This window comes from Pituophis catenifer, unplaced genomic scaffold (genome assembly GCF_029215685.1).
Source record: "Pituophis catenifer annectens isolate HBS135680 unplaced genomic scaffold, rPitCat1.0.hap2 SCAF_32, whole genome shotgun sequence".
NCBI lineage: Eukaryota > Metazoa > Chordata > Lepidosauria > Squamata > Colubridae > Pituophis > Pituophis catenifer.
The window spans coordinates 432,930-460,087 of record NW_027256912.1 but is presented as its reverse complement, the minus strand read 5'-3'; the positions used below and the strand labels follow the sequence as shown (position 1 = coordinate 460,087).

Sequence of the window (27,158 nt, the reverse complement as noted above, 5' to 3'; positions counted from 1 at the left end):
CCCTCCCCTCCCCTCCCCACCCCACCCTTCCCGCCGTCTCAGCCCCGCAGGAGCCACTTCGGGGCTGGCCGGGAGCCTCGTCAGTGAGCCAGTCGGAGCGCAGTGGGCGAGCGAGTGCCTGGACCGGCTTCTTCCCTCCCGGGCCATGTCGGGGCTCTGGCTCCAGAGGCTGCGGTGGCCCCACCGAGGAGAGCGGCCAGAGGACCCGGGGGAGGCAAGCGTGGCCCCCGGATCTGGGAGCGGGAGAAGCCCGGGGGGGAGGGCAGGCAGGCGGCCTCTGGGGCTCTGAACCGAGGAGGGACCCCCGGGGGCTGCAGGGGGGAAGCCTCTCTGCCTCTCCCCACAGACGCTGCAAGGCAGGCGGGCGAGGCGGGCGCTGCGGAGGGGGCGGCGGCGGGGAAGCCAGGCTTGGGAGGAGCGGATCGGCCCCCACCGGGCTCCCTGGAAGGTTTCGCTCCCTCTGAGGTTGCAGCCGTCGGGCGGGGAGGGAGGGAGGCCCCCCGGCTCCACGCAGAGGCAGGAGGGGCAAAGTTGGAGGCTCTTGGAAGGAGGGAAGCGGCTCTTTTTGGGGCTGTGGCTGTGTCAGAATCGCCCCTGTTAGATATCAAGTAACAGTTCAAATAAGCCAATCAAGAATTAGTCCTGAGAGCGGGAAATTTGGAGGCACGTGAGTGGCTGCAGCCGGGGACAGCTCCTTCTTATATAAAGGGCTGCCCAGGCTAGAATAGCCATTGCTGTTTCTGGAGTTAAATAAGAGTTACAGTTACATTGTGTCGAGTCGTCCTTCAATCGCCCACGATTTAACATTGGCGACGAAGGTGGGATCTGAAGGAACAGGACTGCACATCAATCTCCAAGCAATCATCAGCCACCCATCCGATCCACTGCATAATACTGGTCAGATCATCGGCTATCGTGATGTCTGCAATCACACCGCCCGCTCCATTCAACCCAACCGGGGAAGATTGGGAAGCTTACATGGAGCGATTCTATATGTTCATGGAGGCGAATGATCTGCTGAGCTTATCAGAGCAGAGAAAGAGGGCCCTTTTTCTCACCCATTGCGGCCCGGCAGTGTTTAAAATGGCAAAGGCACTTGCCGCCCCAGCCGATCTGAAGACCATGACCTGGACAACGCTGCAAATAATACTCAAGGCACACTACGCACCGCAAGCATCATCCCTGGTAAGAAGGCATGGGTTTTATCGGAGGGACCAAAGAGAGGGAGAGACGATCAGTGCGTTCATGGCGACTGTTAGGTTTAGCTTGCAGCTTACTCCTAACTTGTTGGTCAGGCAATATATCTGTTTCTTTAAGAAACAACTGAGCCACGTAATCAGGGTTTGCTGAACCCTGTAATTAGGCTACAGTGCATAAATAAGCAGCACAGAGAAGCGTTCCTTCTTCCTGGTTCTTCCTGCTTCTTCCGGATTGATACCTAATTGTATCCTGTTGCCTATTGTGTCTATTATATGGTACTGTATACCAAGAGTTACTAAAGTCTGTTTGCTTTGGTAAGGGAAGATACTTACTGGACTGATATTACTGTTTATGACCTTGGACTGTTTTACTTACACCGAGACTGCTTATTCTCTTTTTATCTATAAAGTATTATTCTCACACGAGCTGGACGTTTATCTCCTTCCCTGTGTGTTTCTGCTCTGCTCGTTGCACAAGCAACAAATACTTTTTACACACACCCTAACAGCGACTTTGCGAGAAATAGCTGCCACATGCGATTTCCTGAATCTAGAAGAGGTCATGAGGGACTGTCTAGTACTGGGACTGAGGGACCTCACGTTACAGAGTAGGTTGCTGGCCCAGCCTCAAATTACATTCAAGGAGGCCTTGGAAGAAGCATCCGCAACTGAAGCTTCCCAGAAATTGGCGGCGGCTATGAAGAAAATGAAAAGCGGGCCGCCCGTAAAGGAGGAGGCGGCCGTGCACTATGAAAGAGTGGAATCGGGTTCGGAAGAAGAGGACGAGGAGGATGAAGTCCATCACCTTCGAGCCGATCGTAAGGAGAGACAACAGGGGAAGAGAGAGGCCTGGTGCTCGGGATGCGAAGGGAACCACCCGAGAGCTGAATGCAGATTCCGGGACTCTATCTGCCAAAGATGCGAAAAGAAAGGGCACATAGCGAGGGTCTGCAGGGCATCCCAGCCAGCCTCCAGGAGGACCAGACCCCCCCGATCGCCAACGAACAACAGAAAGTTCCAGACAAGTGGAAAGAGACAACCGTTTGGGCGAAGACAAAGAAACGATGACCACCGGGCGGATCGAGGCGAGACCCATCAAGCCATCGTGATTGGCCATGCCAGCGCGGGAAGGGCAAATAAGATGGCGGCGACAGTTTTGATTGAGGGGAGACCCTGCAAAATGGAGGTGGACTCGGGATCCAGCCTATCGATGGTATCCTGGACAACAATCAAGAAGCTCCTGCCACACATCACAGCCCGCGACCTCAAATGACAGCGCCTCACCCTCATCGACTACCAAGGGAACCGAATCCCTGTGGTAGGCATTGGCAAGTTCAACGTCGCCTACAAGACATTCAAAGCCACGCTACCCCTCACGATTGTGGACAGAGACAGGCTCAGCCTGCTGGGCATGGAGTGGTTCGAGCCACTGGGGCTAGCCATCACCGGCGTCGATCACATCGGAAACGACACCTGGGAGGAGGACCTGATGAGGGAGTTCGCAGAGGTGTTTAACAACGAGCTAGGCAAGTACAAAGGGTCCCCAATCTCATTCAATTTAGACCCCCAGGTAGCCCCAATCCGAATCAAACCCTGGAGAGTCCCTTTTGCGCTACAGCCAAAAATAGACGAACAAATAGATAAACTGGTTGCGCAGGGAGTGTTAGAGCCAATAGACCACGCGTGATGGGAAACCCCCATCGTGACACCGATTAAACCTGACGGGTCAGTACGCTTGTGCGGAGACTATAAAAGTACATTAAATAAGGCGCTCCAACAAAGCGCATACCCCGTACCAGTAGTCCAACACCTCTTGCATTCCTTGGGGAGGGGAAGAATCTTCGCAAAATTGGACTTAGCACAAGCATACCAGCAGCTGCCCGTAGATGAAGCCACTGCGGAAGCACAAACCATCGTTACACACAGGGGCGCATTCAAATGTAAGAGACTGCAATTTGGGGTGAGCGTAGCGCCCGGGCTGTTCCAAAGCCTGATGGAACGACTCCTACAGGGAATCGAAGGAGTCATCCCATATTTCGACGATGTGTTAATATCAGCAAGGGACACGGCTCAATTGAAGCAGCAGCTGAGGGAGGTGCTGACAAGGTTCCAGAAAGTGGGACTCAAAGTTAAAAGGGACAAGTGCCAACTAGCAGAGACTCAGGTCGAGTTCCTGGGATACTTGATAGATGAGTCGGGAATTACACCCACCCCCGGAAAGCTGAGAGCGATCAAGGAAGCACCCACCTCAAAAAATAAAACCGAACTGCAGGCATTTTTGGGGTTGCTTAACTTTTATAATATCTTCCTACCGCAGAAAGCTACCACTGCTGAACCACTTCACCGGCTGCTGGACAGGAAGGCAGAATGGAAATGGGGGGAGCGAGAGAGGAAAGCATTCCAAGATATAAAGAACCTCTTCAACTGTGTAAATTTAACATTCTGAACCCAAATTTTTTCCCATGTTTCCAACATCACTGGTTCTTCAAAATTTTGTGCCCACTTAATCATACAATCTTTAACTAATTCGGTTTCTGAATCCCTTTCTAACAAAACATTATAGAGCCTTTTAATATGCATTGGACCTTTCTCTTTTATATGTCTAACCAATTCTTCCTCATGCAACATAATACCAATTTTTTGGTCCTCTTTCCATCTCAATTGCAGTTGATTATATTGTAGCCAAGTTAAATTAATCCCTTCAGCCAACAATGTCTGTAATGTCTTCAGCTGCCATCTGCCCGCATCTGTAAAAAGAACCTCTTTATATAAACCCCCCCCCCCCCGAGTGACATTATATTTGTATTCCACAAAGTATGACCAAGATCCAACCATAGCGGTATTTTATAATCCCATTTGAATCGGTGCTTCTTCCAAACTCTCATCAAAGAGTCTCTAAGTATATGGCTTTTAAATACTTTGTCGACTTTGTTGTCATAAAATAAGTAGGCATGCCATCCAAATTCAAGATCAAAACTTTCTACATTCAGTATTCCAGTCTTTTTCCTTCCAAACCAATCGCTTGTTAAAGTCAAAGCTGCTGCATCATAATATAGTTGTAGGTTTGGAAGTTTAAGACCTCCCCTTTCTGGAGCATCTTGCATAATTTTCAATTTCACTCTCGGCTTTTTCTCGTTCCAGACAAACTTATTCACTCCAGTTTGCCACACTTTCAATTGTTTATCACTTTTAAGCACCGGAATCATTTGAAACAAAAAAAGAAATCTTGGCAAAATGTTCATCTTGACTGCTGCTATTCTTCCAAGTAGAGACAGTTGCAGTTTTTTCCAAGTCTCCATATCTTTCTGCACCTCTCGCCACAACACCTCATAATTATTTTGAAACAATTTCATATTTGATTCTGCAACCTGAACTCCTAGATATTTTACCCTTGGTACAACCTCAAAACCTGCCCTCCTTTCAAGCTCGTGTTTACGATCTTGTGTCATATTTTTAACTATCATCTTAGTCTTTTTATGATTCAGTCTAAAACCTGAAACTTTACCATAGTCTTGTATAATGTCGTTCATCAGGATTATTGATTCCATTGGCTGTGTTGGGGTAACAACTAGATCGTCTGCAAATGCCTTTATTCTGTAATCCTCTTGCCTTATCATTATACCTTTCAAGATTTTAGAGTCCCATATTGTATTTAACAAGACTTCTAGTGTTAAAATAAATAAAAGTGGGGACAGCGGACATCCCTGTCTTGTTCCTTTTTCAATTTTAAACTCTGTTGTCAAACTTCCATTAATAATAATCTGTGCCTTTTGCTCTTGATAAATTGCTGCAATCGCCTGTATAAATTGATCCCCAAAGTTCATCTTTTTTAAAGTCTTTAGTAGAAAATTCCAATCCACTCTATCAAAGGCCTTCTCTGCATCCAAGAAAACCAGCACTGCAGGGATCTGTTTATTCTTCTCAAGATATTCCAATAGATCTATTACTTGCCTTACATTGTCCTTCATGTATCTACCCTCGATAAATCCCGCTTGATCATCATGAATCACCTTTTGGATTACTGGCATCAACCTGTTGGCTAATACTTTCGCATAAATTTTATAATCAGTATTCAGAAGAGATATTGGTCTATAATTCTCCGGTTTTTTAGGACCGGCTTGCTCTTTTGGTATCAAAGATATGTAAGCTGTTGTCCATGATGGGGGTATTTTACCCCCTTGTTGAATATTGCAAAATAGGTCTCTAAGTTGTTCCACCATTTCGGCTTGCAAAGTTTTATAATAGACTGCAGTCAAACCATCCGTACCAGGAGCTTTAGCTGTTTTTAATTGTTTAATTGCTACTATTATCTCCTCCTCTGTTATAGGATAATTCATTCTTTCATTTTGTTGGTCAGTAATTTTTGTAAGTCTTTTATCATCTAGGTATTTTTCTATAAGTCCATTCTGCACATCCTCTTTAGCATATAATTTAGTGTAATAATCCACAAAAGCTTCTTTAATTAATTTTTGATGAAAAATTTCTTTCCCTCCAATATGAATACTATCAATAGTCCGTATACTCTGTTTTTTCCTCAATGTATAGGCCAACCATCCGCCCGGTTTATTAGCGTTACAAAATGTGTTATGCTTCGCATATTGTAAGTTTGTTGCAACTTGTTCCGCCATAAGCATTTGAAATTGGTCTTTCAGAAGTTTTATAGCACCAGATATTCTTTCATCTGTTGGATTTTTAATAAGTAACTGTTCTTTATTCTTTATTTCTGCTTCCAGTTCAGATCTTTTCTTTTGTCGAATCAATCTATGTTTAGAGTTCATATAGATAAGCACCCCTCTCATATAAGCTTTGCTTGCATCCCACACAATATCTATTGGGGTGCCTTTATTCAAATTTATTTCAAAAAATTCTTTCAAGTGCTTTTTGAGTTCTGTTATATTTTTTTCATATCTGAACAAGTTCTCATTTAATCTCCAAGAACGTCTCTCAGTCTTACCTATCTCAATTTCTATCCATACTGGGCTATGGTCAGTCAAAGTTCTTGGAAAAATCTTTGTTCTTTTTGTCTTAACAAGTAAATCATCTGACAACAAAATGAAGTCAATCCTAGAGAAGGATCTATGTCTATCTGAAAAGAAATTTACACAGTCGCAGAATTTGAGGGAAAATTTCTATAAAATGTTTTATAGATGGCATTTAGACCCTAAAAAGTTGTCATGTATGTACCCTAATGTTCAGCCAAAATGTTGGAGATGTGAATGTTTGGATGCTACATATTATCATGTTTGGTGGACCTGTAGGAAAGTTAAGGCTTTTTGGATAAAAATTTGGTGGGTCATGCAGAATGTCTTGAAGAAAAAAATTCAATTCTCTCCACAATTATTCTTATTGGGTATAGTTAAGGGTTTTACATCGGGTGAAACAAAATTGATATTGTATATGATAACAGCAGCAAGATTGTTGATAGGTAAATACTGGAAAAATGAAGCTTTGCCCACTATTGAGGAATGGACTTTGAAGATGGCCAGTTTTGCAGAGATGGCGAAGATTTCAGCATACTTAAAAGACTGTTCACAAGAGACTTATGAATGGGAATGGAAAAAGTGGATAGAATATGTTCAGAACAAATTTCAAACTAGGAAGTATCAAATAGCTTTTATTTGAAAATAATGTATTAGAAATATTTTAATGTAATGAAGATAAAAAGAAAAATTATAAGGGGGAGGGAGGGGTTCAAGTTTTATACAAGTTTTATACTAAGGGTTTTTTTTTACCTGATATGAGTATATTGTGTGGAAGTCTGGGGGGGAGGGGAGGGTTAGGGAGGGTTAGGGAGGTTGGGAAGTCTGGGGTGGGTGGTGGGGGAAAAAAAAGGGGTGAAAATGTAATTGTAAAACTTTTGCAATAAAAAAAAGAACCTCTTAACTTCGGACAGAATTTTGGTGCAATACAGCAGGACATTACCAATAAGACTAACTTGCGATGAATCCCCTTTCGGCATCGGAGCTGTATTGAGCCACAAGATGCCAAATGGAACAGAGGCCCCCATTGCATTTTTCTCCCGGACTTTGTCAAAACCTGAACGGAACTATAGCCAATTGGACAAAGAGGCGTTAGCCGCAGTAGCCGGAATAAAAAGGTTCCATGAGTATCTCTACGGTCGGAGTTTCGAACTAATAACCGACCACAAGCCATTGTTAGGCATCATAGCAGGGGACAAACCAACACCCCCCGTTTTGTCGCCCAGAATGCTAAGATGGGTGGAATTCCTGGCGGCCTACGATTACACACTGCTCCACCACCTGGGGAAATCAATCGACCATGCAGACGCCCTCAGCAGGTGCCCACTCCCAGAAACGGGAGAGGATCCAGCGCCAGCGATGAACACACTGCTAATCGAGATGATGGAGGAAGCCCGAATATCTGCAGCTGACATCGCAAGGGCCACCTCGAAGGACAAAATACTGGTGCGAATTTTAAATTGGATCTGGAAGGGGTGGCCGGAAGAAAAAGACATAAGCACAGAGTTCCTGCCATACAAACGGAGGCAAAATGAACTGTCAGGACTAAGGGGGTGCGTGTTGTGGGGGGATAGAGTCGTTGTTCCAAACACACTAAGACAACAGACACTCAGATTACTCCACGACGGGCACCCGGGGATCGTGAGGATGAAAGCTCTGGCCAGAAGCTACGTGTGGTGGCCCGGGATGGACAAGGAAATCGAGACGTGGGTGTCCTGCTGCACTAACTGCCAAGAGTCAAGGGCGGCACCAAACTCAGCCCCTGTCCACGACTGGGAAAACCCGGGAACACCATGGGCCAGATTGCACATCGACTTAGCAGGGCCTTGCAAAGGGAATACGTTCCTAGTCATCGTGGACGCATATTCGAAGTGGCTCGAAGTAGTACTCATGACAACAACCACAGCAGACGCAGTGATTAAAGTATTGAGATGCCTATTTACCACACATGGAATTCCCGACCTCATAGTTTCTGACAACGGACCACCATTCACATCAAACACCTTCGAGATGTTCCTCGCTGACCAAGGAATAAGGCACGCGTTATCCGCCCCGAAAAAACCATCGACGAACGGTCTAGCGGAACGGATGGTGAGATCTACAAAGGAGACGCTTATGAGACTAGGCCCAGGGGACATTGAGGCCAAATTAGATAAACTATTAGCCATCCAGCACATTACACCAAGCGCCACGACCCACCGAAGCCCAGCAGAATTATTAATGGGCCGTAAGCTGAGATCCCCTCTGGACAGACTGCACCCGCAGTACAGCACAGAGAAGCCAACTGACTCCACGAGCAGAATCCGGGAGTTCCAGCCAGGGGACAGAGTATACGCAAAAAACCTGAGCGGAAACCCACTCTGGGTACCAGCAACAATAACCCAGGTGACGGGGCCCCTGTCCTACCGGGTCCAGACAACAGACGGCCAGCTCTGGAAAAGGCACATCGACCAGCTCAGAGGAAGATTAACGAGAGTCGAGAGTGAACCCCAGCACAACAACCAGGGGGAAGGAAAAGACAAGCAAGCAGTACCAGAGCGGGCCAATACACAAATGCCGGGTCTGGACACGCCAAACACCAGCCCGGAAGAAGATAACAGCAAGCATGTACCTGAGACCACGGAGGAGGTGACAGGTGCCGAAAGGAGCCGGAGGGGACAGCCAAGTAAAGTGGGAGAAGGAGGCGAATCCACGCCGGAGACCGAGTTCGAGAGAGTTCTGAAGCCCACACAGAGAGAGCAGCGGACCTCAACCTCCCAACCCGAGGGCACCGGGACGACTGAACTGTGCAGGTCCAGTCGAATCTCCAAACGGCCCGCCTACTTACGCGACTACGTAGCATAAGAGACCCCGGACTGGCGGACACTGAACTAGGGGGGAGGAGTGTTAGATATCAAGTAACAGTTCAAATAAGCCAATCAGGAATTAGTCCTGAGAGCGGGAAATTTGGAGGCACATGAGTGGCTGCAGCCGGGGACAGCTCCTTCCTATATAAAGGGCTGCCCAGGCTAGAATAGCCATTGCTGTTTCTGGAGTTAAATAAAAGAGTTACAGTTACATTGTGTCGAGTCTTCCTTCAATCGCCCACGATTTAACAGCCCCTTTGAACTGCATCCAGATAAGGGGCTTCCCTTGTCCCTCCCGCCCCCCTTAGTTGCTTCTCCGCTCTTCGGGCGAGCCGGCAGTCCAATGGCGGCGCTCCTCCTGCCTGGCAGCTGCTGCCCAGAAGCCCTGGAGGGCCCTTCCCCCCCCAGGACTGAAAAGCCCCCTTCCTGCCTCTGCCAAGGGCTGCACTGAGGCCCCTCCCAGACCCCCCCCCAAGACCCGCATCCTCTGTTCGTGGGGAAGTTGCGGGGGCGATGGGGAAGCTCAGCCCGTCTTCACCCCCCAAACTCCAGGCGGCAACATCTGGGCCAGGTGAGGCTTCCTCCGCCTTGCAGGAGAGACGAGAGACGGGGCCCTCCAGGTGCAGAACCTCCCCCATTACTCAGAGACCGAGGCGCTGAGCGGAGGTGGTGGGTGGATGAGGCATTCAAAGGAAGCCTGGGGGGGGGAGGGAGAGAAAATTGGGGGGGGGGAGTCGGTTGATTGGTGGCTCAGCGTGATGCGTCCTCCACGGGTGGGAGTCTGAAGGGGCGACCGCAGGTGAAGGCTTCTCTCCAAAGAGCGGGGAGGGGTTCGGGGAGCGCAGCGCAAAGGCTTCAAACGCAGCGGAGGGGCTGGGGGGCTGCTGTGCCTCAACCTACTCAACCTAGTAGACACACGGATGGATGGATGGATGGATGGATGGATGGATGGATGGATGGACAGTAAAGCGCCTCCTCACCCCCCTCTTGCCTTGCCCAAAGACACAGCCATGGCGCCCGCCCCTTGCGTGTCCCCCTCCCTTTGCACCCGGGGAAAGTTGGAACAAGGACACCAGCCACACAACACACCAGCCACCCACATGAAAGTCCTCTCCTTGTAGGGTATGTATGGTTCCTTCTCTGTCAATGTCTTTAAACCTTTCTACCCCAAGCAGGCTGGGCAGGTCCTTATCCACGATTGTTAGTGGCCCCTGAATGTCTTGAATTTCACAGGGGAAAATCCTCTTCCCAGGACTGGGATGCTGTTTCCTTGATCATGGGACTGCCTTCTTTATAGTTGCCCAGGAGACTATGGAGATCTAGGATCCACCATCTATCTCCACACTACACGGCTCTTCCCCAATCTGTACGGTGATGTGCATTTTTTCTCTCTCTAGGCATCAGAATGCCCTATTATTCTGTGCTCAAAGGCTCTCTTCGGGAGGAAATTTGTACAGGCCATTGAAACTATTTATTCTAAACAAACGGCAAAAGTAATGATAAATGGAGGATTGACGGATGCGACTGAAATAGAAAAAGGCACGAGACAAGGATGTCCTTTATCCCCACTGTTGTTTATATTGACATTAGAAGCTTTAAATAGGCGTGTCAGAGGAGAAAAAGAGATAAAGGGCATGAAGATTCGAAAGGAAGAAGACAAGCTCCAAGCTTTTGCAGATGATTTGGTTTTTATTATTGAAGAACCATTAACAACAATAAGTAAATTAATAGAAATTATTGGAGATTTTGGAAAAGTAGCTGGTTTGAAAATTAACAAGGATAAAATGAAAGTAATGACTAAAAATATGTTGAAAAAACAGAAAGAAGAGTTGATGGAGATTTCGAAAATGCAGATTACAAACAAAGTGAAATACTTGGGGATACATTTAACACCAAGATGTAGTGCTCTGAAAGAAAATAATTACAACAAGCTTAAACAACAGATAGGGCAAGATTTGTTGAAATAGGGCAACTTCCAATTGTCTTTGATTGGTAGGATTTCAATCATTAAGATGAATGTCTTGCCTAGAATCTTGTACTTATTTCGGATAATTCCAATTAAGTTGGATAAAGAATTTTTTATAGACTTAGATAAAATGATAAGGAGATATATATGGCAAAGGAAAAAGGCGAGAATAAAGTTAAAGCTGTTACAAGATGCTAAATCAAGGGGGGGCTTCGGTCTGCCCAATTTTGAATGGTACTATCAAGCTGCAAGTTTAACGTGGATAAAAGGATGGATAACTCTGAGGAATACTAGACTATTAAATTTGGAGAGACATGATTTGTTGATGGGTTGGCATGCTTTCTTATGGTATAAAGGAACAAAAATACAAGGGTATTTTAGAAGACATCAAATACGTGAAGCTTTACGGTTGAATTGGGAGAAGGTTAAAAAACTTTATTATTTGAAAATATCTGTTTGGATATCCAGAGCAGAGGCTTTTTCTTATCCCGTAATATTTAGAAAGGAAGAAACTATCAGGTATAGTGAACTATTGGATGAAAAGGGTGAACTCAAATTAAAACAGAAACTAGAGGAACAGGGATTTAAGATGGATTGGTTTTCATATATACAAATATTTTTAGGTATCGAGAAGATTGTAAACAAGAAGGGTTTTACAATGCTTTGACTAATTTAGATAAGATTTTAATGGGAGCTGATGATCATATTATTAAAAATTTGTATGGGTTTTTGCTAGAGTTAAAATTGGAAGAAGAACAAGTTAAAAGAATCGATGGTAGCATGGGGGAAAAAATTTTGGTTATGGGATTAATTTAGAAAAATGGCAAAAATTGTGGTCTCGTAATTATAAAATGACAATGTCTACAGCATATAAGGAAAATTTGTATAAGATGTTTTACAGGTGGCACTTATCCCCATCGAGAATTGCCAGAATGTTCCAGAACAAATCGGAGAAGTGTTGGAAATGTCATCAGACCCCAGGCTCCTATTACCACATGTGGTGGTCCTGCATAGAAGCAAGGAGATATTGGACTGAGATACACACGTGGTTGGAAAAAATGACCAAGAGACACATAGACTTTAAACCAGAGATATTTTTATTAGGGATCTTACCAGAAATATATAACAAAGAACTGCAGTACTTAATCGTGAATCTCCTAACAGCAGCTAGAATTGTATTTGCTAAAAATTGGAAAGAAGAAATGATACCTTCGGATGAAGAAATTATTAGGAAAATGTTGGACTATGCCGCAATGAGTAAACTGACATTTGAAATAAGAGAGCAGGAAGAAAAACAATATTATTTGATATGGGATTTATTTTACCACTGGGTAGATAATAAAAAATGGTGATATGTAAGCAAATGTCGAAATACTTAAATGATGATACAACTGATATATTTTATGTAAGATTAAATTTTGGATATGTAGCAATATCGTGAAGAGAGGAGGGGGCACTAGGGATGCAAACCGACCGATGTACTGTCTGTACTTGATTGAATGAACGATGTTTGTATGTTTTATTTTTATTTTATTTTTTTTTAATAAAAAATGATTTGGAAAAAAAAAAAGGCTCTCTCTCTTGCGGTTCTGTTTCCTTCCCGCCTGTAGTTTGAGTTTGGTGCCCTCTGGAATCCCCTTTGTTGGGAGGCTGCCTCTGGTTGGGATATGCAGGCAGGCTCGCTCTGCACACTTCTGCAATGTGCCCCCTCTTTTCACACCATTGGCATATGGTATCCTTAAACCTACACGCCGACCTGGGGTGATTCTTCTTCTTCTTCTTCTTCTTCTTTTCTTCTTCTTCTTCTTCATCTTCATCTTCTTCTATTTCCCGCTTCTCTCCACTTCACCCCGTCTATGTATCTATAGTCAGCCCGCCTGGAGGAATGGAGACTTCCTGACTTGGGGTTATCGGTCAACGGCTTATCAGAAAGTTCAGCCGCCCTCACCTCTTCCAGTACCTCTTTTAAAGCGAGCGCTTTCTTAGTCACTAATTTCCTCTGCAATCTCAGGTCTCTCATACCCACAAGGACTCTGTCCAGTAGCATTTGATCTACCTTTTCGAATTTGCAACCGGCTGCTATATCCCTCAACTTGGTAACTTAGTCATTAATGGTCTCACCTGGTTGTTGCTCTCTACGGTAAAACTCGAGCCGGTGGGCGAATGGCGATGCCGCGGGGGCATAATGTTCCTCCAGCGTTTCTTGTAGTTCCTTCCATTCCATGGTGTCAATGTTCTTTGGGGCAGCCAGGCTTTCAGCCGTCTTGTCCAGGCGGTTGCCACAATAGCTGGGGAACAGGGCTCTCTTTCCTTCGTCCCCAGTTCCTCGCAGGCCATTAGCTTCCAGGAACATCCTGCATTGTCCCATATATGCGAGGCAGTCGTGTTGGTTCGGGTTGAAAGGTTCGGGGGGAGCGTAGGGAGTCATTCTGCCGGCCGGTGTTGGGAGAGAAGGCAATCCGGTTGAAGGGGGGGAAAGGGCCGTCCTTGCCTTGTCCTTTGTTCTCCTCTAGAAAACCCACCTTCGTCACCAGTGTTGGATGTGGGGTCAGAGGGAGGAGGCATTGGGGCAGTAAAATGGTTTATTCTTGCAGTATAAAAAAAGCTACAGCACACGCGCCGGCAGCTCCTTTTAAATCCCAAGAGCTGCCCAGCCACTCATGTCGGCCCTTTCTCCCGCCTTGGAGCCTGACGTCACGACTTCTCCCTCATTAATATTCAACAGCCTGAGCCAAAGGGGTCCATGGGATCTCAAGACAGGTCATTTTCTGGGGGGGGGGGGTAACCCTCAGGAGGGGCGGGGCAGGCCAGGCAAGGGAGGCCAGGAGGAGGGGCCAGGCCGAGGCAATTCAGCCGGTTCTCAGAACCAGCTGAATCCCAACCCTGGAAGTTACTCCTGAGTAGTTCCTTTATTCTTATTCACTTACCAACAAACCTCTCCCCAGACTAAAGGAATTCTCTGCCATAACTGTAAAGAGACTCCGTGAGTTGCTAAGCAGAGTCTCTTCCTGCCCTCCAGACTCTCCCAGCTCCCCCGTCTCTGGGCTCTCTGGGAAAGAGCTCCTGCCTCCTGCCCTCCAGGCTCCAGTTCGCCAGAGAAGGAGAGCCCCCATCCCAGGCAGAGGAGGAAGAGTTGACCGTTACTCAAATCCTGTGAAGCCCTTTAAACTTCCTCTGAGCATCCGAGGAGGGATAAGACTGGGTCCTTGAAAGCCACCCAGAGATTCCGAGTCCAGCCTTCCGTCTAGGATCTACATCGTTTATGGATTTCTGGCTGTCTTCCTTTCATCTCCGACTGCAATGCCTCTCCTGGCGGTCGAGGGATCAACAGCTTCTACCAATCAGGATGTTTCCTCTACAATCCTACGGGCTCCTCTTTCCTCTTCAGGAATTGGCTTTGTAGTCCTAGGGGTGGCTCTGAAGAATTTCTCCACTCAAGCAATGCAGGGAAAGGGGTAGGATTTGCGCAGTGCAGGTAAAGCAGATCGTGCCCCCTTGTATTTTGTACTACAAATCCCATCAACTCCAGCCGATGTGAGAAACGTCATGGATTGTGAGAATTGTAATCCAAAGCAAGGCTCCAGCTCCTATTCGCCTACTCCTTTCCCTTCGAGGCTGCGCTGCATCCGGCTGGGGCCAAACGGAGGCCGGTGGTTGGGGAAGGTCCGGAGCAGCTGTGGTGCCAGGAAGGGGGGGAGGAGGGCAGGAGGGAAGCGGATCTTCTCTTGGCCCCGGAGAAGGTCCCAGCTCCCCCGTTTTACCTGCGTCCAGGTGAGGTTCCAAGAGCGCCGGCATCACTGCAGAGCTTTTAATGCAACTGCAGAGTTGAGCTCTCTCCATTCTCCCCCCCCCAATGACCTGAAAAGAGGCCCCGGATTTCATTGCCCTCCGTTAGTCTCACCTCCCCCGTCTTTGTCCCAAGCAGCACCCGAGGATGGCGGTCCTTCTACCTGGCAGGGGCTTCCTAAGAAGCCAGTGGAGGGGCAAGAGAGGGGCCCCCAAGACAAGAAATTAAACCCTCTTTCTGCCTCCCCTTTTGTCAAGGTCAGCTGGGTGGGGGCCGAGGGGCTACCGGAGACCCCCAAGCTGGATCTTCTGTTTAGTTGAAAGTCCCAGGGGGAGGAGGGAGAAAGCTCCGCGCTTCTTCGCTCCCCCAACTGTAGAAAAGAGCCTCTGGAGAAGGTGAGAGTTGGTCTCCCTTGGGGGGGGGGGGAGACATAAAAGTGGATCCCTCTGAGATCAAGGTGAGTCGAAACAGGCTTTTGGGGGGGGGGATGGAGGTGGAACCTTGTTTGGGCGAGGCGAGGGGGGAGCCGGGAGCTGCAACTACAGAAAAGGAGCGTTTGGGGAGGGGGCGAGGTGTGCATGGGGAGGGGGCTGGCGTTGCTTTGCGAAGAGCAGAGTCTTTGGGGGGTGATCTTGGCGGGAGAGTGGCTGGTTGGTTGGTTGGCTGTGGATGGGAGGTCGGGGGTGGGGAGTGTTTTTGTGGGTGCGTGTCGTGGGTGGGGGAAGGGGAGCGGTTGAGGAGGAGGGAGGGGCTTAAAGCCAGGGAGGGAAGGAGAGGGAAAGGGGGAGGAGCGGGTGAGGAGCGAGCAAAGCGGCCGAGAAAGGCGGCGGAGGAGCTGCGAGAGGAGCGAGCGAAAGAGGCCAAAGAACCACGGAGATTCTCCCCGAGCGGCTTCAACGGCTCGGCCGGCAGCGCGCCTGGAGTGTCTCCGCTGCTAAGCAGGAACGCTGAGGGTCTCACCTGGATGGGCGACCAGGACGAACGCTGCGGAAAAGCCAGATTCTCCTCCCTCTTTCCCCCGCCCTTCTCAGAAGCCCCGCCCCCCTTTCCCTTCCCTCTGCCCGACGGTCCCCAAAGTCTGCCAGCTCCTCTCTGCCTCCTTCCCACAGGGGGCGCTTTCCTCCCCATTAGCCCAGTGATTCAGCCCCCCGACGCCCACTCGGCAGCCCCGGAGACGCTCCGGGTCCAGCGCCCTCCGGACTTCAGCCGAGCAGCCGGGCGGAGCTGGAGGTGCAGGGGGCCCTTCGGGAGGGCCATTCAGACAGCTCCGCCGCCCTAGGAAGCGCCTCCTTCCTCCGGTCCAACGTCTCCAAGCGGCCCCTCTGGGTCCCTTTCTCTGCCACTGGGACCTCCAGCCTCCCGGGGCTCCCGGGGATTTGGGGCTGGCTGTTCAGGCAAGGCTGGCTGGGTGGGCTTTGCTCCGCTGTGGAAGGGCTGCATAATAAGAGGGCGTCACAAATACGCTCCAGAGACTTTGGGGCAGCTGATCAGGGAGGGAAACTCCGTGGAAGGAAAAGACGGGAGAGAGAAAGAGGGAGAGAAAGAAAGAGGGAGAGAGAGAAAGAGAGAGAAAGTGGGAAAGAAAGAGAGAGAGAAAGAGAAAGAGAGAAAGAGAAAGAGGGAGAGAGCGAGAGAGAGAGAAAGAGGGAGGGAGAGAAAGAGAGAAAGAGAAAGAGGGAGAGAAAGAGGGAGAGAGAGAGAGAGAGAAAGAGGGAGGGAGAGAAAGAGAAAGAGGGGGAGAAAGAGGGAGAGAGAGAGAGGGAGAGAGCGAGGGAGAGGGAGAGAGAGAGAGAGAAAGGGAGAGGGAGGGAGAGAAAGAGAGAGAGAGAAAGAGGGAGAGAGAGGGAGAGGGAGGGAGAGAAAGAGAGAAAGAGAGAAAGAGGGAGGGAGAGAAAGAGGGAGGGAGAGAAAGAGGGAGGGGAGATGAAGGAATGGCCGGAATGGAAGACTCGGGATCTCTTCTGAAGAGGGAAACCTTCTCACTGACGGGATCTCTGAGCAGGTCAGGCTGACATTCAGTTATTGGTGGTTACAAAAGAATTGCAACCGAAGGGCAGGTGAAGGGATGATTGGCATTCCCTTTTTCCCCCTTTTTCCCTTCTTTTTCCCAGCCCCTCCGGCTCCCTCCTTCCCTTCCTGCCTCCGTTTCCTTCCCCTCCAGACGCCGCAGAGGTCGTGCCAAGGCCCCGGTCCTTGGGCTCAGCCTGGAGGCGGGGAGGATCGCGCAAAAACGGCGCCTCCTTCTCCTGCCCCTCCCACCTCCCCCCCATAGACGCAGCCCTCGCCCCCTCCCCGCTCCCTTGCACGGGGGGGGGGGGAGGGGGAAGCAGGAAGAAGCCGCACCAGCCCTGCATCAGCCCCCCCCGGAGGTCCTTGCCCCGCACTCCCCACCCCCCTTGCCTCCTCTCCCCCTCCAGCCCCCCCCCCGCGTTTCCTCCCCTCCCCTGCCCCTCGCCCAGAGAAAGAGGCCCCATCAAAGCACAAACGCCTCCGAGCAGGGCGGGGGGCGCTCAATAACGGGGGGGAGGGCAGGGGGGCGGCTGAATCCCGCGGTGGGAAGCTGGGTCTCCACTCAGTGTCACCGGAGACAATATTGGAAGGGAGGGGAGGGGAAGTGCTGAGCCCCCCTGGCTTGGGGAGAAGGACGGAGCTTAACGGGCCTCAGCGCAACAGCCGCCCTGAAAGGCAGAGACAGGAAGGAAGGAAGGAAGGAAAAGGAACTTAGGAAAGAAAGGAAGGAGGGAAGGAAGGAAGAAGGAAGAAAGAAAGAAAATGAAGGAAGGAAGGAAGGAAGGAAAAGGAAATTAGGAAAGAAAGGAAGGAGGGAAGGAAGGAAGATGGAAGGAAGGAAGAAAGAAAAAGGAAGGAAGGAAGAAGGAAGGAAGGAAGAAAACGAAGGAAGGAAGGAAGGAGTAAAGAAAGAAGAAGGAAGGAAAGGAAGGAAGAGAAAGAAAGAAAGAAAGAAAAAGGAAGGAAGGGAAGGAAAGAAAGAAGAAAGGAAGGAAGGAAAGAAGAAAGGAAGGAAGAAGGAAGGAAAGAAGGAAGGAAGAAAAGAAAGAAAGAAAGAAAGAAAGAGAAAGAAAGAAAGAAAGAAAGAAAGAAAGAAAGAAAGAAAGAAAGAAAGAAAGAAAGAAAAAGAAAGAGAAAGAAAAGAAAGAAAAGGCATTTGTGTCCTAGGGGTGGAAGCGGGGAGGTCGGCTGACCTTCTCAGCAGGAGCTGCCAGGGGGAAGGACCGCCGTCCTAGGAGCGCTGGGTCGGACCAAGACCGGGGAAGGGATTAATATGGGGGGGAGGGGAGGCGGTGCGCCCTTTCAGGTGGGAGGGGGAGAATTGAGAGGCCTCAAATCTGCAGCGGATGAGAAACTCCAGGTGATGCTGGTCCTCTTGGAAGCTCACCTGGACGCAGGTAAAAAAAAGGGGGGACATTGACATCTTTAACCACCCCCCTCAGAAAACCTTGGCTTCCCTCCCAAGCCCCCCCCCCCTTCCAAGGGCTGCAGAAAGCAGCTTCGTCTGTGGGAAGCCGTCAGTTGTGCCTGGAGACCGTAAGGGGAGTCAAAGGCCGCTGAGGGACTTCATGCCAATCACCGGAGCTTTAATCCCACCTTCCAACAAAAGCCAAATGGGGGAGTTGGAGCCAATCATGGGGGGACTTTGAGTTCCGCTCCTATTTTAGGCATGAAAGCCAGCTGGCTCTGAGTTCTAATCCTCCCTTAGGCATGGAAACTCCCTGGAGGACTTTGGGCCAATCACCAAGAGGCTCCTGCGTTCCAGTCCCGCCTTAGTACTTTTTGATTGGGGGAGTCAAACTTGGAAATATTTTCTCATATGAATCTTCTCATATTAATGTTCTCATATTAATGACTTATTGCTTTGCCCAACACTCAATGGGTGCTTCCCCACAACTGAACCTTCCTCCATCACCCCAGACAGTGTTGGGCACTGAGACATCCCTCCATCTGGGACTCCCCAGTTCTGATACCCCAGATATTCTGATACCAGAACTGGGGAGTCCTAGATGGGGAGATGGCCGAGTGTCCAGCACTCTCCAGCGGAGAGCAGGTGAAACCTTCACATCATTTCATGGGTTCTCTCAGAGATTGTCACACATGACTGGAGCTTCTTTCCCACAGCTTCCATCTTGCCATTTTTCCTCCTCAGGCTTTTCTCTCACACAGAAACACTTTTCGGCTCCCTCAGTAGGAAAACCTGCTCAAATTATTTTTATAAGGCATCAAGTTCATTGGCTGTTCCTGAACATGAAATTCCTCTGAATGACCTTCCCAGAGTTCTCTTTATTGAGCTGAAAGGGAAGGAGATTAAAGAAACATAGACATATATTCTTCTTGGATTCCTGCATACTATCTAAGTAGAAAGAATTAATAATTTCTTTCAAATAAAAGAAAATCTAATAATTCTTCCAATATCACAATGGTGTTACATCTCATGTTTTTACATTTATTCTGCCCGTAAGATGTTCCTTTGTGTTGAGGTCTGGCCTCAGAAGGATAATGTAGCACTTGGGGATGAAGATGCAGCCCAGCAGACCAGCACTGGAGGCCAGGATGGAGAAGACCTGCACAGCCACCATGGATTTCCCTTTGGTGCTCAGGTAGGCGGGCACAAAAGTCACCCAGACACTGCAGAAGACCAGCATGCTGAAGGTGATCAGCTTGGCTTCGTTGAAGGCCCCCGGCAGGTTCCTGGCCAGGAAAGCCACCGTGAAGCAGATGGCAGCCAGGAAGCCCATGTAGCTGAGGGTGACGTAGAACATGACAACGGCCCCTTCGTTGCATTGCAGGATGATCTCTCCAGGCTGGGAGTGGAGGTCAGAGTCAGGGAAGGGGGGAGAAACTCCCAGCCAGATGGAGCAGATGAGAATTTGGACAGCAGAACAACAAAGGATGATGGAGTTGGCCAAGCTCTTCCCCAACCATCTCTTCACTCGGTTTCCTGGTTTTGTGGCCAGGAAAGCCAGAACCACCGTGATGGTTTTGGCCAAGAGAGAAGAAACGGCAACTGAGAAGATGAGGCTGAAGACTGTTTGTCGGAGAAGGCAGGTGGCTTTCCTTGGTTGACCAATGAAGAGAGAAGGAGACAAGAAGCAAAGCAGGAGGGAGACCAGGAGGATGTAGGAGAGGTCCCGGTTGTTGGCTTTGACAAGGGGAGTTTCTAAGTATTGAATGAAGATGACTAAAACAAGGCCTGTGGTTAGGAACAAGAGGACGGCAAAAGAGACCAGGATGATTCCCAGAAGTTCTTCATAAGACAGGAAATGTCTTATGTTGATTTTTCAAACTGAGACAATCTGAGTGAGTGAAAGTGCTTTGAAAAAAACATGGCGCTTAGCCTTAAAGTTAACGAGCCAATGAGTGTGGATTGGTGAAGTTATTTTGTGTTACAAGTTTTCAAGTTGTTGCAAAGTTGCCTTGTTTGTTATAAGAGAAGCAAGTGGAAAATTTCTCCCTTTCTAATATTGGACTTTGTTTTACCTTAGCTTTTAATTGATCAAATCTGGGGGACTTTTTTAGAAGTCTTTGTGCAGGAGGGAAAGGAAAAGGAACCTCCCTTTTTAGAAAATCCAGACTACGTGCTAGGATGGCTTCAAAGAAGCAGGAAGGGAAGGCAGCAGGGGGGGGATCCCCCACACATAAACAAGAAACGCAGCTTCCCTCTGCACAGCAGTTACAGACCCAGAAAAAAGAATTTGATGTGGGAGATTTAAAACAATTTATTTCTAAAACTCTGGATGATAAATTTCTAAAATCTCAACAGGAGATAGATGATAAACTTCAAAAATCACATCAGGAATTTATGCAGGAAATTAATGAAGTTAAAGATATGGTGAAACAGAATCAAAATAAGGTGACCAAAAAAATATCAGAAGTGGCGTCTGGCCTGGCAGAATTTATTGGGAAAGTTGATTTTAAAGTTGAAGAATTTAAATCAGAAGTTAATGTCAAGATGAAAGACAATGATTATAAAATTGATGAAGTTGACAATAAAATGCAGAGAATTGAAGATGAGATTGTTATGATACAATTCCGGGCGATGGAATTCGCCATACGGCTTCGGGGAATTCGAGAAGGGGAGAGACAGGATTTGAGACAAGTTTGCTCTGAAGCCTTGGCCAAGATTCTACAAGTTAATCCTGATGTGGTATTTCACAAAATAGATAAAATCTACAGAGTGAATTCTTGGGTGGCCAGACAAAGACAACTGCCTAGAGATGTGGTCATATACTTTACAGATAGAGAAATTAGAAATAATATCCTGCAAAAATCTTTTCATACTTCTGTACAAGTGGGGGGTTCACGACTTGAAATCTTTAAAGAATTACCTCCTAAAATGTTGAAAGCCAGAAAAGAATTTGGTTTTCTTGTTAAGGAATTGAAAAATTTACAGATACCCTTCCGGTGGGATGCACCAGCTGGGATAATTTTTAGATATAAGGGAGAAGGATATCGGTTGAATACCGTGGAGAAGGCACAACACTTTTACACTACTATTCTTAAGGAAAGAACACCATCTCCACGTACATCCACAGTTTTGGAGACTAAAGAGAGTGAAGAGAGGCAATTGCAAGAACAGTCTAAGCAGGAATTAGAAGTAGTGCAAGGTGCAGAAGGAGGTTTTCTGAGTGAGCCCTTGTTTGATTCTTCTCCAATTTTGGATTTGATTCAGTTGACTGAAGTTAAAGATCAACGTATAACTAGAGCTCAATCTAAGCTACTTAAACAAAAGCAACAACAACAACAGGAAAGACAAGACAAGAAGGCAGTTAAGAGTACTGTACAAGAGAGTGGAGCTATGGGAGGAGCGAGATCGAAGCTCTCGGATGAACTTCAAGCATTTTGCTCTGTGCTCCAGAAAGAGGCTGATGACCTTTAAGTGTTTATCTTGGAATGTCAACGGGTTGAATTCAGCACAGAAAAGGAAGAAACTATTTACATATTTGAAACAATTTAATAATGATATAATATGTTTACAAGAAACGCATATCACAACTCAAGATCAAAAATATTTGATAAACTCAAAACTAGGAGCACATTTTATATCTTCAACTTCGCAGAAAAAGAATGGTGTGGTTATTTATGTAAATAAAAAGTTAATAGCTAAAGTTATAGAAGTAGATCAAGATGGTAGGTTTGTAGCAATTGAATTGTTTACAGTAAATGGCCAAATTCTTTTGATTGGAATTTATGCTCCCAATCAACAACAGGACTATTTTTATAAGATGTTACATACTAAAATATTGCAATGGGACTATAGATCTATTTTAATTATGGGAGACTGGAACGGAGTAATTGATTCTAAACTAGATAAAAAGAGTTTGGCAAAGTCTAGAATTAGACTACCACAGACTTTTTTTGATATGAAAGAAGATATGGAACTAAAAGATGTTTGGAGAATACATAACCCAAATGAATTGGATTACACTTTCTTTTCTGATAGACATAGATCCTTTTCTAGGATTGATTTTATCCTGTTGTCAAATGATCTACTTGTTAAGACAAAAAGAACAAAGATTTTTCCAAGAACTTTGACTGACCATAGCCCTGTATGGATAGAAATTGAGATGGATAAGGTTGAGAGACGTTCTTGGAGATTAAATGAGAACTTGTTTAGATATGAAAAAAATACAATAGAACTTAAAAAGCATTTGAAAGAATTTTTTGAAACAAATTTGAATAAAGGTACCCCAATTGAAATTGTTTGGGACGCAAGTAAAGCTTATATGAGAGGGGTACTTATCTACATGAACTCTAAACATAGACTGTTCCGACAAAAGAAAAGATCTGAATTGGAAACGGAAATAAAGAATAAAGAACAGTTACTTATTAAAAACCCAACAGATGAAAGAATACGAAGTGCTATAAAACTTTTGAAAGACCAATTTCAAATGCTTATGGCGGAACAAGTTGCAACAAACTTACAATATGCGAAGCATAATACATTTTGCAACGCTAATAAACCGGGCAGATGGTTGGCTTACACATTGAGGAAAAAACAAAGTATACGGATTATTGATAGTATTGATATTGGAGGGAAAGAAATTTTTCAACAAAAATTAATTAAAGAAGCTTTTGTGGACTATTATACCAAACTATATGCCAAAGAGGAGGTGCAGAATGGACTTATAGAAAAATATTTAAATGATAAGAGAGTTTCAAAAATTACTGATCAACAAAAGGAAAGAATGAATTATCCTATAACAGAGGAGGAGATAACAGCAGCAATTAAACAGTTAAAAACAGCCAAAGCTCCTGGCACGGATGGTTTGACCGCAGTGTATTACAAAACTTTACAAGCTGAAATGGTGGGACAACTTAGAGATTTATTTTGCAATATTCAACAAGGGGGTAAAATACCCCCATCATGGACAACTGCTTATATATCTTTGATACCAAAAGAACAAGTTGGTCCTAAAAAACCAGAGAATTATAGACCAATATCTCTTTTGAATACAGACTATAAAATCTATGCGAAAGTATTAGCCAACAGGTTGATGCCAGTAATCCAAAAGGTGATTCATGAGGATCAAGCGGGATTTATTGAGGGCAGATATATGAAGGACAATGTAAGGCAAGTAATAGATTTATTGGAATATCTTGATATGAATAAACAGATTCCTGCAGTGCTGGTTTTTTTGGATGCAGAGAAGGCCTTTGATAGAGTGGATTGGAATTTTCTACTAAAGACTTTAAAAAAGATGGACTTTGGGGACCAATTTATACAGGCGATTTCAGCAATTTATCAAGAGCAAAAGGCACAGATTATTATTAATGGAAGTCTGACGACAGAGTTTAAAATTGAAAAAGGAACAAGACAGGGATGTCCGTTGTCCCCACTTTTATTTATTTTAACATTGGAAGTCTTGCTAAATACAATACGGGACTCTAAAATTTTGAAAGGCATAATGATAAGGCAAGAGGATTATAGAATAAAGGCATTTGCAGATGATCTGGTTGTTACCCTATCACAACCAATGGAATCAACAATCCTGATGAAGGACATTATACAAGACTATGGTAGAGTTTCAGGTTTTAGACTGAATTCAAAAAAGACTAAAATGATAGTTAAAAATATGACACAAGATCGTAAACATGAGCTTGAAAGGAGGGCAGGTTTTGAAATTGTACCTAAGGTAAAATATCTTGGAGTTCAGGTTGCAGAATCAAACATGAAATTGTTTCAAAATAATTATGAGGTGTTGTGGCGAGAGGTTTAGAAAGACATGGAGATTTGGAAAAAGCTGCAACTGTCTTTACTTGGAAGAATAGCAGCAGTTAAGATGAATATTTTGCCAAGATTTCTGTTTTTGTTTCAAATGATTCCGGTGCTTAAAAGTGATAAACAACTGAAAGTCTGGCAGTCTGGTGTGAATAAGTTTGTCTGGAACGAGAAGAAGCCGAGAGTGAAATTGAAAATTATGCAAGATGTTCCAGAAAGAGGAGGCCTTAAACTTCCAAACCTACAGTTATATTATGATGCAGCAGCTTTAACTTTAACAAGTGATTGGTTTGGAAGTAAAAAGGCTGGAATATTGAATGCAGAAAGTTTTGATCTTGAATTTGGATGGCATGCTTACTTATTTTATGATGACAAAGTTGATAAAGTATTTAAAAGTCATATACTTAGAGACTCTTTGATGAGAGTTTGGAAGAAGCACCGACTCAAATGGGATTATAAAATACCGCTATGGCTGGATCTTGGTCATACTTTATGGAATACAAATATAATGTCACTCGGGGGGTTTTTATACAAAGAGGTTCTTTTTACAGATGCGGGCAGATGGCAGCTGAAGACATTGCAGACACTGTTGGACGAAGGGATTAATTTAACTTGGTTACAATATAATCAATTACAACTGAGATGGAAAGAGGACCAAAAAACTGGCATTATGTTGCATGAGGAAGAATTGGTTAGACATATAAGAGAGAAAGGTTCAATGCATATTAAAAGGCTTTATAATGTTTTGTTAGAAAGAGATTCAGAAACGGAATTAGTTAAAGATTGTATGATTAAGTGGGCACAGAATTTTGAAGAACCAGTGATGCTGGAAACTTGGGAAAAAATTTGGGTTCAGAATGTTAAATTTACACAGTCGCAAAACCTGAGAGAAAATTTTTATAAAATGTTTTATAGATGGCATTTAGATCCTAAAAAGTTGTCATGTATGTACCCTAATGTTCAGCCAAAATGTTGGAGATGTGAATGTTTAGATGCTACGTATTATCATGTTTGGTGGACCTGCAGGAAAGTTAAGGCTTTTTGGATAAAAATTTGGTGGGTCATGCAGAATGTTTTGAGGAAAAAAATTCAATTTTCTCCACAGTTGTTTTTATTGGGTATAGTTAAGGGTTTTACACGGGGTGAAATAAAACTGATATTGTATATGATAACAGCTGCAAGATTGTTGATTGGTAAATATTGGAAGAATGAAGCTTTGCCCACTATCGAGGAATGGATTTTGAAGATGGCTAGTTTTGCAGAGATGGCGAAGATTTCAGCATATTTAAAAGACTGTTCACAAGAGACTTATGAATGGGAATGGAAAAGGTGGATAGAATATGTTCAGAACAAATACCAAATTAGAAAGTATCAAATAGCTTTTATTTGAAAATAATGTATTAGAAATATTTTAATGTAAAGAGACAAAGAGGAAAAATTATACAGGGGGAGGGATGGGTTCAAGCTTATATATATCAGTGTTATTAGTTATGAGTACATAATAGGGAAGTCTGGGGGGGGGAGGGCTAGGGAGGGTTAGGGAGGATGGGAAGTTTGGGGAGGGAGGTGGGGGGGTGAAAAAAGGGGTGAAAATGTAATTGTAAAACTTTTGCAATAATAAAAAAAAAAGACAGGAAAGTTATAACTTTGGGGATACATTGGACTCTGTTTTCATTTGGGTATTTATCATCTGGACACTTGGTGCATTTTTCCGTATCTGAAAAAGTCAGAAATCAATATCTTTAATATTCTGGGGTTTTTTTTGCATTTCAAGAAATACCATTTTTGAAGAATGCCTCATTTCTGGAACATTTTCCAAGACATGTTGCTTAATCATTCCATGGGAAAAAATGATAATTTAATTTTCTAATACTTATCTACCCAAGGTATATGAAATTGGAGGATTTCTGGTGCATAAACTAGAATGAACAAACATTGAATAAAGAAAAAAAGAGTTGAGTTTCAATGGATACTTTAATTTGCACTTTCATCAAAATGCTCTGCATAAATCCATTTCCACTAAGCCTTCCTTTCCTCTGGTGTCACCCACCTTCCTGAGTGGAGAAGGTCCCCTCCGGACAAGGAACACAGTCGTAGCAGCAAACTGGCTCTCCTTCTCGAACTCTCTTGACAAATCCAGGATGACAACTTTCCACACATTTGGACTCAGGCAAGGACTAAGCAGAGAAACAAGGAATGCCAAGGAAAAGGTGTTAGGACTCTCCATCCATGGAAAATGGAGGCAGAAATGGACATTAGACAAGCAGATTCTGGGCTTCAGTTAAGTGAATATGAAATCTCTGACTCCTTCTAAACAGGTTTAGGAGATGTGACCCTGGCAGGTTCTTTCTTTAGTTCCTCCCTTTTGCTTCTGGCATAACACATTGCAATAAAGGACTTTTCTCCTTAATAAAGTCCGGAGGGATGGAATTGAGAAAAGATTGAAGGATTAAGGGGGGAAAATCGGTTTTTCCTCATCGCTATATTAAAATGCATCCCTGCACTCTTCATCTATCCATGGTTATGATGATCTACTCATATTAAATTTGTGAATACATTTGTTGTCAAAGATTTAATAAATTGTTATTTTATTAGATTTATTTAGGTAGAATAAGATGTTATTAAAAAGGAAACTTCTAACCCATAGGATCTGCACTATAGAAAATTCCTCATAAATTATAGCTGATGATGTAACCTAGTTGGGTAATCAAACGTTTGCAGGAAAACAAGCAAGCTCAAAGAGCACCAAGGAGCCCTCATGTCAACCCCGAGCTACAAATATTCTCCTTTATTAAGACTGAAGGTTTCTGCACAATTTCTAGAACTGTAGTGAGATTGAGGGGAGATCATGAGAAGGTGTCCCTGAAAAAGATTAAGTTGCAGACCTTTGGCTGCAACAGAGGGGACATGAGTGTGAGTCCTGGGTCAGAAGAAGATATTTCTAAGGCCCATCCAGTTATCCAAGAAAAAGTCCTTTGTGTTAAGAACTGCAATTAGGAGACTGGAACTGGCACGGAAAGACAGACCCACGTTTAATATTAGTTAAATTGGGAGACTCCTTTTCACCCAGAGGGACTGAAGGTAGCTAACACTAAAGATAAACAAGGCCATTCAAGGGATTTTCAGATGAAAGACCCTTTTAAGAG

At 45.4% G+C, this 27,158-nt stretch overlaps 1 pseudogene; it reads left to right on the top strand.

Annotated features, from left to right (window-relative positions):
* The window catches only part of LOC139326294 (uncharacterized), a 28,504-nt pseudogene extending 19,482 nt beyond the window's left edge, over positions 1 to 9,022 (top strand).
* The last annotated feature ends 18,136 nt before the right edge of the window (positions 9,023 to 27,158 follow it).